General features: G+C 38.3%; 2 pseudogenes across 1 annotated transcript in view; one reads left to right on the top strand and one right to left on the bottom strand.

Moving 5' to 3' along the window:
• Positions 1 to 2,999, bottom strand: part of LOC149254835 (putative glutamate carboxypeptidase LAMP1) — a 44,997-nt pseudogene extending 41,998 nt beyond the window's left edge. The window contains exons 1-2 of the transcript XR_016265491.1: positions 2,943 to 2,999; positions 2,403 to 2,549 (exon numbers count right to left, since the gene is read on the bottom strand). The product of XR_016265491.1 is annotated as a putative glutamate carboxypeptidase LAMP1 (transcript). The remainder of the gene's footprint in view (positions 1 to 2,402; positions 2,550 to 2,942) is intronic.
• Positions 3,000 to 3,085: 86 nt separating this feature from the next.
• The window catches only part of LOC149254834 (monooxygenase 2-like), a 35,268-nt pseudogene continuing 18,326 nt past the window's right edge, over positions 3,086 to 20,027 (top strand).

Raw genomic sequence — 20,027 nt, 5'->3', positions numbered from 1 at the left:
TTGATGGAGGGTGTTAGTCATTGGCAGGATTACCTTTACTCCTGAGTTTGTATAAATTGACAGGTTTCTATATACTATGTAACTTTTATTTTGAATTAATGAAATAGAAGGTTCGGCTCTTGCTTCAACAAAAAAAAATAATACAATTAAAATTAAAATGACATAGTTCTAATAATTAAAATGATAATATCATTATCATGATAGAGATGAAACATAAAATGTTAATATAGATGAGCTATAATTGTTACTCTCGAAAAGAGAGCTCCATAATATAAATTAATTATATGATATGAAAAATTTATGATGTCAAGCATGAGTTCTGGTTATGCCCTTCCCGTTTGAGAAGGGCAATACCATTACAAAAGGCATGAAAAATCATCCTAAAATCAAATTATCTTTAATGCAAATAACTAAGAGTGATCAGATCATTTTATCTTACAATTTAAAAGATGAAATCAACATTTTATCTTACAATTTAAAAGATGAAATAAACATTTGAAAGAGATTTTCTGCAGAGCAAGTTTAATAGTATCACCTTCTTGAACAACTTTCTTTTCCACAAGAACAGCATGGATAATAGCTTCACTGTCCTCCATCCTCACAAAGAAATGCAACGAGAGCCATTTGCAAGGGAGAAAGGATGGGATTCAAAGCTGCAGACTCAATATAAAATCCCCTACAAATGTTCCCTTTTGTGGTCATCAAAGCGATTCCAGAAAGACCCTTTCTATATGGAGCATGTGCTTTCATATTGTTTGTATCAATGTAATTATAATAGTTTTTTTTGTTTGTATCAGTGTAATTATAATAGTTTTTTATAAAAATAGAAATTGTAAATTATTTTAATAAATAAAGAACAATGATTAAGAAATTGAAAGAGAATTTCACGCATTAAAATGTGAATTAAAATTAAAAATTAAAAGATAAGATCTTGATGACGAATAAGATAGATTGTTTAATCGGAAGGGTTAGGGGACGTATTAGAGGGGATTTGTTTAATCGGAGGGATTAGGCATTGCCCACCAAACTGTCAACATTCTTAACGGGCCGATTTTACATTTTTTCCACAGTTTATATTGATTTTTTTTTTTTTTTTTTTTTTTTTCAGAAATTGACAAGATGGCGCCATCTTTTGTTTTTTCAGAAATTGATAGGATGGCGTCATCCTTAGGGTTAGGGTTAAGAGCCCATGGATGCAAATCTAGGGAAACCTAAATGGCTTCAGAAATTGACAGGATGGCATCATCCTTAGGGTTAGGGTTAAGAGCTCGTCGACGAAAATCTAGGGAAACCTAAATGGCTTCAGAAATTGACAGGATGGCGGCATCTTTAGGGTTAGGGTTAAGAGCTCGTGGATGTAAATCCAGGGAAACCTTCAGTGTGCTCCATCCTGACAGAGAAATGCAACATGAGCCGCTTGCAAGCGAGAAAGGATGGGGTTGAATGCTTTAGACTCTATATAAAATCCCCTACAAATGTTCCCTTTTGTGGTCCATCAAAGCGATTCCAGAAAGACCCTCGCTATATGTAGCACGTGCTTTCATATTGTTTGTATCAATGTAAATATAATAGTTTTTTTTGTCTGTATCAACATAATTATAATATTTTTTTATATAAATAGAAATTGTAAATTATTTTAACAAATAAAGAACAGTGATTAAGAAACTGAAAGAGAATTTCATGCATTAAAATGTGCATTAAAATTAAGAATTAGATCTCGATGACGAATAAGATAGATTGTTTAATCGAAGGGATTAGAGGACGTATCGGAGGGGATTTGTTTAATCAAAGGGATTAGTCAATGCCCACCAAACTGTCAACATTCTTAAAGGGGCGATTTTACATTTTTTTCCACAATTTATATTGATTTTTTTTCTAGAACTTGACAAGATGGCGCCATCTTTTGTTTTTTCAGAAATTGACAGGATGGCGTCATCCTTAGGGTTAGGGTTAAGAGCTCGTGGACGCAAATCTAGGGAAACCAAAATGGATTCAGAAATTGACAGGATGGCGGCATCCTTAGTGTCACGCCCCTACACCTGCGGTAGTCTTTCAACCACTTATAGCGAGGTGCAACACCACCGAACACTTTCTTTTCACCAATACTTATGTTCGTGGACTACGCCTTAATTCACTTTCTCCTACTTCGTTTGTGTTTCACAACCAAGTATTATTATGTTTATCCTTTATACCAATGAACACCCATACTCATTCATTATCAACAGCAATTATAAACGAAGAAGACAATTGCACAGTATAAAGGGAGGGGCAACTCCCTGCAATATGAGTCTGCCCAAATCAATATATTATATAAACTTCACTTTTACAATGTACAAGCTAAATCTTGGGAAACCCCAAATTTACACTTAGTCAATTTTCACAACTTTGGCAAACTTGGTTACCCAGCTCGTCGGCACCTCCGTACGGTCGCCGCACAACTCTCCAACCCGTCGTTCACCTCGTCGCACATCTTCGCCGGCTCGCTCTTCATTTGGTCGCAAGCGCCCAAACCGTGTATCCCTGCCCATACGCAGTCCCGCTTGCCAACTCTTGAAAAACACCAAAATCGTATGAACAGCACGTAGTACCGCTTGCCCAACTCTACGACTTCCAGTTCCAACCTTCGTTCACCTTCGTGCACACTTGCACGATGGGAGGGCGCTCACCCGAGTCGCCAAGACACCCACGCCAAGTCGTCGCACAATGCAGGCGCCACACACCCGTGCACGCCCTTCTCCAACCACCGGGCACACCCTCGCCCGCACCTTCGCCCAACACCAAGTACGACTTTCCTTCACCGTGCGTTCACCCAAGACCGGCGCATGAGATGTGTGCCTCCCCTCTTGAACTGCGCACTAGAAAACTACGCACTTCTTCCTTAGAGCGAAGATGTGTGTGATCGAATGATGGTGGAATGACTCCACGCATCCACCAATATATACACAAGCGTGGGTGAAGTCTGGCTGCCCAGCCGACTCACCCAACGCCCCAAACGCCATCGCAAATGCTCTCCACACGCACGTCGGCTCCTCCTACACATAGGTCGGCCTCCACGCATGTTAACTCACGCACCACGCATATAAACATGCTTTCTCACTCATATATGCGCATAAGTGTCATCGCATACTTCAAAGGAGCTCGCATAACGTTTAACCGCAGTCGCACACTTCGTCGCATGACCGTCGCATTGTCGCCACCGCAGCTTGCCCGTGTGCGCGCGCCCGGGTCGTGCAGCCCAACTCGCCGTGCACGCCTGTGCGCCCGTGCCCGGTTCACCCACGCACCCGAGGACCTTACATCCTCCTCCACCTGAAATCATTGTCGTCCTCGACAACATATCATCCTGGTAGCCATCCACCAAGATCATCAATATCCATGATGTCAACTCCTCCACATACTGCAACCATCTCTGCAACATATGTAGAACCATCGTCTCCATCATGTCTCGCCTCGGCAACCATCTGTCACCAAGATCACCATACCTCATCAGTATGTCATATATCAGAGATCATCTCAATCCATGATCATCGATCACCCTGTCACAATCTCCACATGCTGCTCCCCATCGTGGAAGGCTGGTCCCTCCATCCAAGCTACATGCCCATTGCAACATCTCGTGTCGACCCCATCATGTGTCATCATGTGAACTGCTGCCATGATACTCCAACATAATGCTAACACATCTTTGTACACTACATGTCCCCATGTTTGAACTAGTTGGGTAGCTAATCCAACCGTCACGTTCAAACCATGAGAGTGAACATCCTCATGCCACCATCAGTTGTTTCCCAGAACATCCAGTCACATCATCAACTCGATCAAGAATATGTCTCCATACAAACGTAAGCCATGCTCAGGTCCATGAAGTAGTCCTCATCTCATCTGCAACATGCTGTCCATGATGTTTGGTGTCAATGTGCTACATGAAATCAGCCACATCTATCCCAACATCATCCATATGTGTATCTCCTCCATATGAAGAGATCATCTCATCAAACTCCAACTCTCGATGTGCCACATCTAGGTCCATGAAGCAACCTCCATCATATCTGCAATGTGCCATCCCTCAAGTCTGTCATAGAAATAAGTATACACCTGTCTCATCTATCCATGTGCTGCCCATGATCATAGATCAATCAGCTCCCATGTGTAAAAAGTAGTTGAGTCTCGGCTCAACCCATGCCCAAGTGTTGTCACCAAGGCATCATCATCATTGTAACTCCATCACTCCAAAGTGTCTCATATCGATCCTCCACATCAAGTCACTCTTTCAAGCCATTCCCATACATGTACTTGAAAGTATGCACCCCATCCTGCATCAAAGTCTCTGACCTCAGCTCCTCAATGCATCAGATCCTCCAAGTCCACCATGTATGAAGTCCCTAAAAGTCACAACCTCTTGTCATCATGAGCTCCATAAGTCATCCCCAACCAACATCCTAGCAAGCATACAAGTCTTGGCGCAAAGCTCTCTGCAAGATGCCTCAGCTCTCCATGTAGTAGGAATGCTCCATACTCTGCTCACAAATCCATTTGAATCCATGGCCTTGCTGTACAAGAGTGCACAACCTCTCCCTCGGCTCATAAGTAAAACATCTCCATGTCACATCAGTAAATCCACCTGCACAACATCCCTGCTTTGGCACTCCTCATTGGATGCCCATAAGTGACACCTCTACAAATGCTCCCGCATAATGTCCCTGCATAAGACTGCCATGCTCCCTATCTCCAACCTGATGTCCATGACTAAGTTGTCCATGTAGTCCAACCAAGTAGACCCATCACAACAATCGGTCATCCTCAGCCAAGTCTGCCATCTTCGGTCTAGTGAATTCGGTCACCCAACCATATCATCATCATCACATCACGAGTCCATTCCATCATGGCTCCTCCACTGAAGGTTCCACCAAGAGTTGCTCTTGGTCTCGCCCATGAGAAGTCCACCCAAGCATCCTCGTACCTCAAGTGTGTGCCCTTCAATATGCCCATGAGTCATGTCGGGCACTTAGCCAATTCTCCATATGGCTAAAGCATGACCCAATCCTTCGCAACGATCATCATGTTCCTCCCTTGTCACGGGCCTTTGTACCTTCTACCATAAGGTCACAAACAACCCCAAAAAGTCCTACAACAATCAACAATCCTTGCTTCACCATACAAGGTTTCATCATAGTCATCCATGGCAAGATCCTCCATAGCATCGGCAACATGGATTTGCATTTCCCTGCATACGGTCCATCTACCAAATGCTCAAGTGAAACACAAGTATCAATACTTACTTCATTATCATGAGGATCCTCCATATGAGTATCCTCATCCATCCATGTCTGTAAACTGCACGATCCTGGTCCAACTTGATCAATCTCAAGTTCATCTTCCATCGTTGTCACATCTGCAACATCATCGATCATCACGACTTCCTCTTCCTTGTTAGCAAAATCTGCAACTTCACCTTGCTCCATTGTCCAACCAAGTTGAATAAGTTCATCTTCAACATTCTTTTCCATGACTTCAAGTTCCTTTCAAATCCGGGGATTCTATTCTTTCATCCCCTTCAACCTGTATAAGGTAAGCAAGAGCTTCCCTTTGCATTCTTCCAAACTTGCCATGCCTTATCATTCAGCTTGGTCCAAGCATGAAGCTTCTCCCATGCTAAACCTGCTTCCACTGTCGCTTCGTCACGAGAAACCTTGCTCATCAGCTCCAACCGAGCTCTGATACCACCTGTCACGATAGTGCAGTGGGATCAGCACTTCATCGTCAACCCAGTCATCAGCCAGCTCTGATACCAACTGTCACGCCCCTACACCTACGGTAGTCTTTCAACCGCTTATAGCGAGGTGCAACACCACCGAACACTTTCTTTTCACCAATACTTATGTTCGTGGACTACGCCTTAATTCACTTTCTCCTACTTAGTTTGTGTTTTTCAACCAAGTATTATTATGTTTATCCTTTATACCAATGAACACCCATACTCATTCATTATCAACAGCAATTATAAACGAAGAAGACAATTGCATAGTATAAAGGGAGGGGCAACTCCCTGCAATATGAGTCTACCCAAATCAATATATTTTATAAACTTCACTTTTACAATGTACAAGATAAATCTTGGGAAACCCCAAATTTACACTTAGTCAATTTTCACAACTTCAGCAAACTCGGTTGCCCAGCTCGTCGGCACCTCCGCACGGTCGCCGCATGACTCTCCAACCCGTCGTTCACCTCGTCGCACGTCTTCACCGGTTCGCTCTTCATTTGGTCGCAAATGCCCAAACCGTGTATCCCTGCCCACACGCAGTCCCGCTTGCCAACTCTTGACAAACGCCCAAATCGTATGAACAGCACGTAGTACCGCCTGCCCAACTCTACGACCTCCGGTTCCAACCTTCGTTCACCTTCGTGCACACTTGCACGGTGGGCGGGCGCTCACCCGAGTCGCCAAGACACCCACGCCAAGTCGTCGCACAATGCGGGCGCCACACACCCGTGCACGCCCTTCTCCAACCACCGGGCGCACCCTCGCCCGCACCTTCACCCAACACCAAGTACGACTTTCCTTCACCGTGCGTTCACCCAAGACCGGCGCATGAGATGTGCGCCTCCCCTCTTGAACTGCGCACTAGAAAACTGCGCACTTCTTCCTTAGAGTGAAGATGTGTGTGATCGAATGATGGTGGAATGACTCCACGCATCCACCAATATATACACAAGCATGGGTGAAGTCTGGCTGCCCAGCCGACTCACCCAACGCCCCAAACGCCATCGCAAATGCTCCCCACATGCATGTCGGCTCCTCCTACACATAGGTTAGCCTCCACGGATGTTAACTCATGCACCACGCATATAAACATGCTTTCTCACTCATATATGCACATAAGTTTCATTGCATACTTCAAAGGAGCTCGCATAATGTTTAACCGCAGTCGCGCACTTCATTGCATGACCGTTGCATTGTCGCCACCGCAGCTCACCCATGTGCGCGCACCCGGGTCGTGCAGCCCAACTCGCCGTGCATGCCCGTGCGCCCGTGCCCGGTTCACCCTCGCACCTGAGGACCTTACACTTAGGGTTAGGGTTAAGAGCTCGTGGAGGCAAATCCATCCTTAGGGTTAGGGTTTAGTGCACGTCGACGCAACTCCATCCCTGCTCACCTCAAACCTAACCACGATGACTCAGTCGGGATTCGGGACCCTGTGAGGACCTTCCCCGAAATTCGCCCCCATAGACGCTTGCCTTAACACTAAACCTATCCGTCTCACCACTGAAAGGGAAATCTTAAAATATCAAACCCAGACCACTTAACCTTAGCCTCAACCTCTAACCTAATGTGTGTGTTGTACATTGAAAATGAGGATTCCAACAGATAATGAAAAATGAACGCAAAGCAGGAGCAGTGACAGAGTAGGAATGGTGACTAAACTTTACTCAGGTTAAGGCCTTAAGCATGTCTGTACATTCAAGATGAGGATTCCACTAGAGTGAATTTTTCGTGAAAATAACACTTGCGTGGGCTCAACCTTTAGGGCCCAACATAGAGTGCCGACTAATCTCTACTCCAGCCGAGATTATGTCATGGAGATTATGTCGATTGCAGGTTCTTTTGGATTGTCGACGTCGCCAGCCGGGCCCCTCCTTTTCTCTGTTGCAATTCGTTTACATAAACACGGAGATCACATAATGCCTATTTCCAACTCTATAGATCCATTAATGCACCAATAATTACATGTGACATGACACTCCTACGCCTATTTTCATCTCTATAGATCTATTAATGCACCGATAAATACATGTGACATGACACTCCTTCATCCGCAGGGAAGCTACATATCCGGCGAGCCTCCACGTGTTGGAGATATTGCCAGCGAGCAGGGGTTAAATTTGATGCCCATATACCAGTATTTGGCTTTTTTACAAGTAAAATACTTTCTAGTTCCAAATCTCGTCATGTGTAAGTTGCCAATAATTTTTAATAACATCAATATGATGGGCATATTTAAAAATGAAAAGTAAAAATAAAATAAAATAATTATATATATATTTAACCTTGCGCTGAACTGAAAGTGAATCATTGTGAATAGTGATTCATTAACATTATTAATTAAATTTAATAATCCACCCATATCGCAATTTCCCAAGTGACCACTATCTGGATTCCATACTAAGTCATAAATATCAATTTCTAATTTTCAATAGGTAAATGATATGGTATTATTGGTAATTAATTCCCAGCTACCCACTGCCGAGTTATGTTACTAATTTATGGTGATTCGTTTGCAAGTTGCAACTTCAAATTCGTGTCAAATTCCAATCAAAAGAAATCTGTAAGTTATTCATTGCTGAATGTGGTGACTCTCGTGAGTAGCAGGGCATAAGAAAAACTCTGCAAAGTCTGGAACTTCAAATGCTACAAAACCAGAACTCAGCCGACCAAGTAACCAGTAACTGATAGCCTATTAGCCATAGATAGTGTTTCACACTACTTATACTTATATTTGAGAGATGCTCTGCTCTATTCGTTTTTCTATGCATGCTTGTTGGATATCTGTATTCGTTTTTCTATGCATGCTAGCTGGATATCTCTCTGAGGCAGTAGTGTTTTCTTTCTTAATTTTTAATAAATTGAATTTTTCTCTATCTTTACTTGGCTTTGTGTATTTTGATTGGTGGAAGTTTCAGTCCTCATCTGTGAAAGCTACTCTTTTAAGGGCAGCAGAAGCTCATGTATGTTTCCCTCCTTTTTCAGGCCTTCTTTGCAATTTGCTATCATTAGGCTTAAATCTTGTGCCTTGTGGCAAAGTATTTCTTTAAGAAACCCAAGTTCCTTATCAAATATTTTGACTGCATCATAAATCTCTTGAGGATTCCTTTTGTTCCCATTAATCCACGAAGAACTTCACACAGTGGTTGGTTAGCTTCGATCTTTAAGTGGAAGGGGTTTATGCTCTTCTATAAGTCAGGTTTTGGGGGTTCTGCTTCAATTGATCTTATCTGACTGCAGGGAAAATCCTTCCTCAGAAGACTGCCTAGCTGAATTTTTGCACATCTCTCTTTGGTTGTACATTTATCCTGCTTGCACTGCATTGAGAGATGTGCACTTTTGAGTTGAGATCAATATGAACTCTTTTTTTTTGTACTTCATTCTTTTGATTGCCAGTGAAGGTTCTCTAGGACTCCCAAATTCCTCTTTCAACAACCTTGGATGCTTCTTTGGCTAACTTGTCAACAATCTTATACATTTCCCAAGAGTTTGCTTCTTCTTTATATTCTTGATTGTCTTAAATTATGCGAGAGGCCTCTTGGAAGAAGGTTGTGGAGTCAAGGGTCCCTTGGTGTGCCCTTGCCTTTAGCACCTTTATCAGAAGTATTAAGCATCCAAATATTTATGATTTCTCAATTCTTAGAAGACTTATTCTTCTTGGCCATAAATATGGGTAGACACTTTTGTGACATGAATTGAAGTGCATCTAAATGCTACTTTTGTAACATGGCTTGAAGTGCATCCAGGTCCAAATTTGAATGCTGGAAGAGAATTTGTCTACCCAAGCCAAAATGAAGGGTTATAGCCTATCACACCACTCCTATAAGTTAAAAGGCACTCCCGAGTCCCAGTGAATGATTTAGCATATTTAAACACATCAACTAGTTGGAAATTGGACCATTAAGGTCATGACAATTATGTACTTTATGTACTTTTTTAATGTCTATCCCATACATTTAATTGCTGAAATGCATGGAAATGGATCGACTAGATTTATTGAAAAGTCAGGGTCTACTGTTCATATATGGGGAAACAGCGTGCATATTTTATATATAATGCATGGCTATCGATATCCATTTGTGTTTAAAGTTATATATTGTTCTATAACTTCACATCAATTCTTTTTGAGGACATCTGTTCATCATATGCTTTGATTATTTGAGTTGACTTCTACTGTATTTTTGTTAGATTGTTTTATTGATAATGTGCATAGATTGATGAAATCGGATATATATGGGCCATGATTGAAATGGATGAGGAAGTAAGGTTACTATGGAATCCTTATCAAGATTGATGGTCAATTAAGGATGGGGTTCATTCAATTGTTGTGCCATGGTCACACAATCATAGGTTGTAGTTGTTTTCAGATGTAGTTTTTTTTAGTCTTCCCTTGCTTTCTTCAGAGATTTAATATATTCACAATGCATCTTAGATCACTTTTCGAAGCCCCTGTTTTACTTCTTTTCAGTCCTCCCATGCCTTTTTGCAGGGATTGAATATATTCATAATGCATTCATTGTGAACTTGGGAAATGATCACATACAATGGTAGGTGGTCTATCCAACGGGAGAGGGACCCTAGTTACACCTCTCCATGGTCACACTGTCTTGAGCTGTAGGCATGGAATGACTGAAAATTATAGCAAGTAATGAGTAATAAATAATCTTTGGACACATCATTACTATGGTTTTGTTTGCCTTCGCCATCAATTCACCATGATTTGTTGCCATGACCTAGCCGAGACTTGTTCCAATTTCCCTCACTGGCATATTTGGAAAGACTCTCTGTTTCCAAACCAAGACTTATTCCAATTTCCCTCACTAGTGTATTTGGAAAGAATCTCTATTTCCAAACAATGCCACTGTACGCCATCATGTGATTATCAATGCTTATGAGTGGCTTGAACTAAACCTAACACATGAAAATCTCATAGCAAAGCCGGAAGAGTAGGAATAATTTTATGAATTCCATACTATAATTCTATAATTCAAGTGATAGGGGTGAGCATATTTCCAAATTTCTCGGTTTTCACACTTGTGTACACACTCGTATTCAAATATCTGTGACATAGTTTCATAGTCAGAATGACTTTTCTAAAAAATTGATGGCATATACCCTGCCTTCAGGATCCCATAACCAAATATTCAAAGCACGAGGGCATTTCAGAGATTGTGTTGCCGAGCATCTCATCCAAAAGCGTAGAAATAAGTTTGTGAAATAATTATAATATTATAATGTGTAGAGCAAGGTGTGATGGGAGGGGGTATATTTCAAACTTGGTAGGCTAGTGTTTAACACCATAGAGATTCTCATGCAAATTGATCTGCACTGTTGACCCAACAACACAAGAAATACAATTATTTTCTGCTTCTCCCAATTGACCATACTTCTGTCAATTGATAATGGACACGCTTCATTGAAAATTTGATGGATACTGTGGCTTTTCCCTCTATATAATCATATTCAAAACTAATTCCATAGCGTTGTGTAAGAGATTGAGTTGGGGGTTTTCTATGAACCGGTGTTGCAGTTTCTTTTCAGTGATGGGGAAGAGCTTTTCTAGATTACTATTTGGGTGACGCGATGATGTTGGCTTTGATTTGGGATCCCCTAATTTCTAAACAACTCTTCTATTTAGTTGGAGCATGATTGATTTCTCACATATTTGACTGTTCCATCAATCATCGCCAAATATTTGGCTATCACTTTTTGAAGCCCCTGTTTTACTTCTTTTCAGACCTCCCATATCTTTTTTTGTAGGGAATGGATATATTCACAACACATCTCTCCTCACTTTTCAAAATCTTTTTAGCCAACCATTGGAGCATTTTGGTATATATTGTTCATAACGGAAAACATAACTTGAAGTTAAATGAAAATAAATATGAGTACGTCAGGGAATTTTTCTAAATCTTTTTGGTATCTTTTCAAATTTCAGAGATTTTTAATAGGGTTGGGACTTGGGTATATGGTTCATAATATATTATAGAAAGAGGAATTAAATGAAAATAAATATAATTAGAAGAAGAATTTTGTTTTTTCTATTTTCATAGATTTTTTGGTATATTGGATATATTGTTCATAATAGAATACATAACTAGAAGTTATGTTTAGAATTTTTACTATTTTATGTTTATATAGTATGCTACTCCTTAGTTATTTGAATTTATTTTACTGTTTTATGTTTATATAGTATGCTGCTCTTTAGTTATTTGAATTTGTTTATTTACATGTTAGTTTTACTATATTTTTGATATAACTTTTTTTTTAAATAGAAATAAAAATTTTCATTATATAAAGTGTACTTTTTAATATATAAATTAATTATTCTAAAAACTTATATTTTTGAAGATATAAATTGATTATCTTAAAAGAAATGTTCCATGTTTATTTATCTTCAATATTTAGTAAAAATTTACAATGAAGATTTACCTCATACTTTTTGTTGGCATTCCAAAAATAGTTAAATTTGTTGTTTTGATTTTGGCCACAACAGGACAATGACCACAATTCTACAAATTTTTCAGTCCAAGCAGCGAGAGAAACTTACTTTGTGGGCAAATTTCAAGTGTTTAAGAAGGAGTAAGTCAATTCATATATAAATTAATTTATTTTTATGTGAGAAAGAATTGTATTTATATATGGATATATATATGCTAAAACATTCAACTTGTTTGCCTTAACAAATCACTGAAATATATAGAAAAAATAGAAAATTTATTGTAAATATTGAAAAAACGTTTACCTAGACTTGAGAAATTATTAAATATTATACAGAATTAACAGGTATATTTTTAAATATTATAAAGAATAAATAGGTATATTCCCTAGTTAATATCATTTCTTGAATCACTACAAGATTATTTTTTTAATATGGTTTTAGTTGATGAAATGAAATTCATATATACTATATACTTTATTTTTATTATATAGGTATTATATATCAAAAATGTCTTCAAAAAAAGGGAATCAACTTTCTATCAAAAAATTCTTTGGATGGTCTACTACTTCTCAAGCTTCATTGCCCGATAAAGAAGATCATGATTTTGATCTAAATGAAGATTTAGATGTCTTGGGGCATAATGAAGAATATGATATCTTGGAGCATAATGAAGAAAGTGATGAAGAATTTCACTATAGAGAACCTAGCACCCAAAAGAAAAGAAAAAATAAAGTAAAAAGAGAGTTTCGTGATCAATGGAAAACTAAGTATAAGTGGTTGAGAGAGGCAAAGCATGAAGGAAAAAAAGTTATGAAATGCATATATTGTGAAATGCATAAGGAAATGGGGCCATGGGGAATTGGGACTGGTTGCTGCATTCTATAATTGTTCATGCTAATTCAAGCATTCATAAACTCTCATAGGCAAAGTGGATATGTGGAAATGAGAAGAAGGTGAAGTCTATTACAGAACACATTGCATGCATTGATAATATGAACAAAGAAAGAGTCATCACTACTATGAAATTAGTATACTGGATGGTGCAAGAGGATCTACCACTCTCAAAATATGAATCTCTTTGTTTGTTTACAATGTATTTACACACGCCAAATATGCCAAAGAACAAAGATTATACATCATATACAAATCACATGGCTGCAAAAGAATTCTTTTTTGCTATATCTCAGTATCTTGAAGAGCTAAAAATTTCCAAAAAGCTAAATAGCCCTTTTTCATTGATGTTAGATGAAAGTACAGACCGTAGTTTAGAAAAACATCTTGTGGTTTATGCCACATTTTTAAACTCAAAGGGATTGGATCCTCCAATTTCACAGTTTTTAAAGCTCATAAATGTTTGCAATGGAAGAGGGAAAACAACTTATGATGCAATCAAACATTTAACGGAATCAAGGGGCCTTTCAACAAAAAGATTGATAGGAGTTTCCACAGATGGTGCTTCTTCAATGGTTGGTAATGAAATGGTTTTATCACTTTCTTGAAGAACGATATACCTAATATTGTAGGTGTTCATTGCATTGCTCATTGTGAAGCCTTAGCTGCATCAGATGCTTCAAAAAATATACCTGAATTATTATTTGTTGAGAAATTAGCAAATAAGGTATATTCTTGGGTGCAAAATTTTACGAAAAGAAATAGTCAACTTATTGCTCTACAAGAACTTATGCAACTTGAAACTCTTGAAGCTCTTCAAATCCATGGAGTTAGATGGCTTTCAAGGGGACAAGTCATTGAAAGACTTGTTGTACTTATGTCTCCCATATTAACATTGTGGAAAAATGAAAGAAAAGACTCATAGTATGATAAGGCAAGAATCTTTTCAGTATAATTTTGTTTACATATGCTTGGAGATATAATGTGTGAATTAAACAAGTTGAACAAGAAATTCCAAGAAGAGTACATTGATGTCAGCTCTTTAGGGGCAGCCATAGATGTCACGGTAAACACTTTGAAAATGTCGTTTTTAAGAAGCGACACATTTGTAGATGGCACATGTTGTTTATCCAAATTTATAGAGGCCTCTAAATTTGGCTTTCTAGAAATTTGTGATAAGAAGGGGCTTGTTCACAAGCATGAATTATGATTTGTATCAATTTCACATGCATATGTTGATTGTGTTGATATACAAAAACAATCATGGAAACCATGTATTGAAGGTTCAATAGAAAGTTGCAAACAACTTGCAAAAGATATGTTTAAGCTCTCATAGATAATTTGAACAGAAAATTCCCTGATCTTGCATTTTTCAACTCAGCAAGGTTGTTTAGCCCTTGCCATTATTTAGAGGATGTTCATGGCAGAGAACGAAATTCAAAGCGTTGGCTCGAAAAGATTTTTCAACACTTACAACATCCTTATTATCAAAGTGAAGAAAACAAAACAAAACTACATTTGATTTTGAGGCTTGTTTGAAAGAGTTGCATCCATTTGTTGACATTCTTCATGTTAATTGCGAGGGATCATCCATGAAAGGTGCATGGAGGATTTTTTATGTTATAGGGTTGCATACAAATTTTCCTAACATGTCAAAATTATGGCAGGCAATACTTACTATTCCTGTAAGTATAGTTGCTTGTGAGAGAGGATTCTCAAGACAAAGCATAATAAAGGATGTCCGAAGAACAAAGCTATCATTAGCTGCATTGGATGCCTTAATGCGGGTGTCTCTATCAGGGCTTGATTCATCGATGGTGGAATGGGATAGGGTATTCGACATCTGGAAAGATGCTAAAGAAAGAAGAATCTTAAATATTTAAAGTTTTTTCTTTTATTTTTATGTTTGTAATGATGGTGTTCTGACAATTACCTCTTTTGGTGAAACTATCCAAAATTTAGTCTCTGTACATGATGATATTGAATCTACTTTTTGAACATTTACATATTTCATGCACATTATGTTTTTGGTTTGAAAATTATTTCACAACTATTGTTCTTTTAATGGGATTAACATGGTAGTGACTTAAATGGAAAACATGGTATGTGTGAGTGAATTATTTTTGTCAAATTTGTTGCAACAATATTAACATTCATTATTTTCATGTGAGATTAATTATGAATATATATTTTTTCACTTTATAATATTATTTTTTGTTGTTTCTATATATATTTCCCATCTATTTTATCACTATTTCCATCTTAAAAAAAAAAAACTCAGAACATTTCAACAATCTGGAAAATTTGCAAAAAAGTTTGATCAAAAGGTCTCAAAACAAAGTGTAGCAATGAGACTTGAGTCGAATGGTACAATAGAGAAAGGAAAATTTGCAACAATTATGAGTACAATTTGAAATTAGATGAAACTTGTACAAATAAATATTAAAAGTCATATGATGGGCAGTTTAAAAATAAAAACGTCATAAAAAAATTCCTTGACGGGTAGAGTCACCCATCAAATTTAACCCCTGCTGGTGAGCCTCCCTTGACTTAGAGCTTAGAGAGGTAACCAATTAGTAGGTCTAGCCAAAGCATCCCATCAGGCACCCTTTGAAGAACTACAGGCCTCGCAACCAGGAACCTCCATCAAAATATAACACAAAAGGGTAATAGTTCTTTTATTTTATATTTATATATGTATAAAAATGTTGTTTTCTATCAATAATATATATATATATATATATATATATATATATATATATACATACTTAGTTTTAGTTTTTAAATAAGAAGTAAATGCTTAGCCGTGGAATTGTAGTGTGTAGTGTACTTTCAAGGACAATTAGAATTATCATTTTTATTGATTTAGGGAAGTTTATTAATAATTAGGGAGAGGCTTATGCCCCCTCTTTCAAGCAATTGCACTTCATATTTATAAGCTAATTATAGTGGGGATTTGAAAGCAATAATTTTATGTTAACTTTTTTAAGTCAGAACTTAACCTTAATATCATTTTAAAAAGGATTGAAATTTATTCAAGTTTTACGGTTGATATCAAAGCCATGCATGTTTTAAGACATAATAATTATCTAGGGAACTTATTAGCAAATTGGGCAACCTCATATGAAATTAGAGTTCTCTTGATCAATTATTGGGAGACTCATCACTCAATTATGTGATATGTGGTTAGGTGGTAGTAGACATGTTGGGTCATACAAACTCTATAATGAAACATGTCAAAAGGGTCTAACACTTAGCAATGGAAGCCATGATTTAGGACATTGTTGAGAAAAGTAAATTGTGGGAGGATAAGGTAGATTTGATGTAATAAAGAAGTCATATGCTACAAGTAATGGTTTCAACCCTTGTGGGAGTTGATGTAGCAAAAGGATTCTTGTTTGTTTGTGTGTGTGTGTGTGTGTAGATATCTTTAAAAAAAGGTTATAAGGTTTAAGTGCATGGGGCAAAAAAGTTGGGATTATGATGTTACGTGAACTTTATAGAGATTTGAGAGAAAAAACATCAAGTCCTACCATGGAAGGGACATGATGGACAACGCATCAGAATTTGAGAAATTAAGATCATCCAGAGCGAAATTGATTTCCAATCTAAATTTTCTTAAAAATTGCAGAGATAACAATCTCATTCCTAAATTCGCTACGTGCAAACATCCTCTGGGTTCATAAAACTCTATAACAGGTCATTCCTCCTCTATTTAAAACTTTCCTCACCTGTATGGATTCATTATTTAATAACATCAAGTCCTACCATGGAAGGGACATGATGGGTAGCACATCAGAATTCGAGAAATTAAGATTACCCAAAGCAAAACTAATTTCCAATCTAATTTTTCTTAAAAATTGTAGAGATAACAATCTCATTCCTCAATTCGCTACCAGCAAACATCCTCTGGGTTCATAAAACTCTATAACAGGTCATTCCTCCTCTACTTAAAATATATTTTTCTCCAAAGGTTTCATGCAAAGTATATAAAGGTTAGATGATGCATGCATTCAAGTGTTGGATCATCAATAATCCACAAGAGTGCTAGATCTAATGGCTTATATGAATCATGGACCCCCTGTGGTTGATATTTAGTGGGGGAGAGGAGTTGTGGTTAGGATTCACGCTAAACCACCTACGTATGATCAATAGATGCGATTGATTGCAAGGACCGCCTCTCACCAAATTAAAACCACTAGGGGGTGAGCATTACCAACTGTATTTCCAAGAGTGATTTCACATATTATGACAAGATTTGGAGCAATGAACAAGGACAATGTTGGTGCACATCCAAAGGATGGCAAGGCAAGTGACTTAATGGACAAGTAAGCAACAACATTGAAGATATAAATGCACAAGTGGACATAATAATGTTGACAAGGTAGTTTACATGGATAATTGATGTGGCATTCCACGTTAGCATGACACCATCAATGAAGTCGCTAATGAAAATACTCTTTGAAGGGATTTTGAAGTTCATGCCCAATGGAAAAGAAAGGAGTTGACAAAGGAGAAAGGGGGGAAGGTATTCTATTATTCTATTTGTGAGAGGGAAGGACAACGATGCTCATGAATGTAACTGTTATACAATTATTCTTCTACAGGGAACCATTTGCACTCATAGTTAAGGACATCAAGTTAGTTACAAGCTCGGAGTATCCAAGAAATATTCTCAAGTAACTTCTTCCACTGCTCTTTGTCTTTCTCATAATTACTAAGTTGAAATATGAAAACCTTACTTCTCAATACCCTGTTAATTTAGATAATATACCATTAATTGACCATGAAGTAGACATATATGACACTCATTGTCACCTTCACCTATTTCAGGCTAGATAAGAGGATTTAAGTAGGTTTAGCCATTCAAATGATACCTTTTGGGTATGTAACACCCTCCTCCCACATCTACCCAAGCAACCGGTCAGTCAGAGTAAACATGCAACAAGAGGAAACTATGAAATTATTCAACATCCTAAGTCACGTTAAGGAAGTGGAACCGACGGAGGCACACCATACAAACATTCAATATCAGCATCAGGAACCTCATGAACTAATCCAACCTTTATGCTAACTAGCCCCTAGGTCCCACTGAGCTTTTGGACCACTTGAGTTCTGGATGCTCTCATGCTATGGGCATGTCAGTGTCTAGGGACCTATAGATGCTCCCACAGACCTGCAAGCCAGTGTCTAGGGACTCTTTCACACAATGTTGCGCCAGTGTCCCCGATATTTGAGACACTTTTTTAGGCCTAGAGCCCAGGGTACTGCCCATAATTGAATCACAATGTTAGAGCAGTAAAATAACAAGGAAATTATAGTATAAATGAAATCACTTGAATGAGACATTGACTAGACCCCTACTAGCCATGACAAGCATTTTTTTAAGCATATCATGAATATGTGATATATAGGTGTAAATAATAGATCTGAGCATTGGGGCCTCATACTTCGCTGAGAATCACTAAGAGACATTGAGGCCTCAACATATTAACTCTCATTTCATCCATTAGGTCATAGATACACTGTTCATTCATTTACAAAAAAAAAACTATGATGAGAGCCATACATAGCTACTGTCATAAAACACATACGTAACCAACATAATAGTAGTATAAATACCAATGAAATCACAACCATATAAACCACGTATAGTCTAGTATAATACTCATAGAAATACAAAGATAAATAACCTCATATTGATGATACACAATCCAAAGCCGGGATGGGACTTCCATGTTCCACCCGACCATAGAGTGGATGAGCCAAATATCTCTTTAGTGATTCAGCCTCATGCCCTATTCCAAGCATGAATGTGGGATCTCATATAACACAACATTGCAAAACCATCCAGGGCTTCTAGAGGCCATCCACCTCAACCCATCAAATAGTGATTCAACCTCATGGTGGGACATCACCAAATCATCAATGGATTGGTATCGATCTAGGACTAGTAACTCAAACCCACAACTTTTACTGGGCTTCCAGAGCATTTGTCCAACCAGGGCTTCTAGGACTAGTAACTCAACCTGCCAAGGGATTCTAGAGTGTTTGTCCAACCAAGGCTTCCAGGACTAGTCACTCAACCCAAGTTGTTACGGGGCTTCCAAAGCGTTTGTCCAACCAGGGCTTCCAGGACTAATAACTCAACCCACCAAGATAAGGAAACATGAGAACCAACTAAAACAAACAACAAATACACCCACAATCTCCATGGCTATCAAGGAAAAGGCAAGGCTAGGTAATCCACTGTCAATCACGGTCATTCTCCATGCCAATGACAGATCACAACCAACAAACCACATGCATATTCCATGCATGCCAAACTAGTGAGGAAAACATACACGCAACTCGGTACATGCAAGAAAAATTCATTGTAACTACTAATCTCGATGTCCTCTTACACTTTTTTGCTCTTCGTTTTCCTTCTTGCTCCGAAATCCATGTATGCCACCCCCTCCAAGAGTACTCCAAGAAAACTCTAAGTATCCAAGAGTATGAGAGAGAGGATAATAAGAGAGCTCCAACACTGAGCTGAAAAAAAGTTACCAACTGATCCTTAAAAGCATTTTTATTAATGGGGCCTCTATTTTCTTCATTTTCCATTAGTTTCCTTCAATTTCCTCCTCACATGCAACTTGTGACCTTTCAACTCCCTTTTTCCTAAGTTCCATTATTTTCATATATAAATGTGCCAAAAATGCCATTTTTCCTTTTCCATTGCCCTTGCCAATTTTCATAGCAATTAATAACCAAATGAACACCCACACTAGGATTTCTTGCCCAACATTCAGCTTGGAATAAGTGTCCCATCGATCATGGTTATTATTTTACCTTTATTAAATTTTATTACATGGAATTTTCACGAGCGTTGTTACAGCACTCTCCCCCTTGGGGGAACACTGTCCTCGGTGTTCAAAAATACCTATA

Source organism: Pinus tabuliformis, chromosome 7 (genome assembly GCF_031772625.1).
Source record: "Pinus tabuliformis cultivar Carrire ecotype Pingquan chromosome 7, CPIR1, whole genome shotgun sequence".
Classification (NCBI taxonomy): domain Eukaryota; kingdom Viridiplantae; phylum Streptophyta; class Pinopsida; order Pinales; family Pinaceae; genus Pinus; species Pinus tabuliformis.
This window is presented reverse-complemented; position numbering and strand designations above follow the sequence as displayed.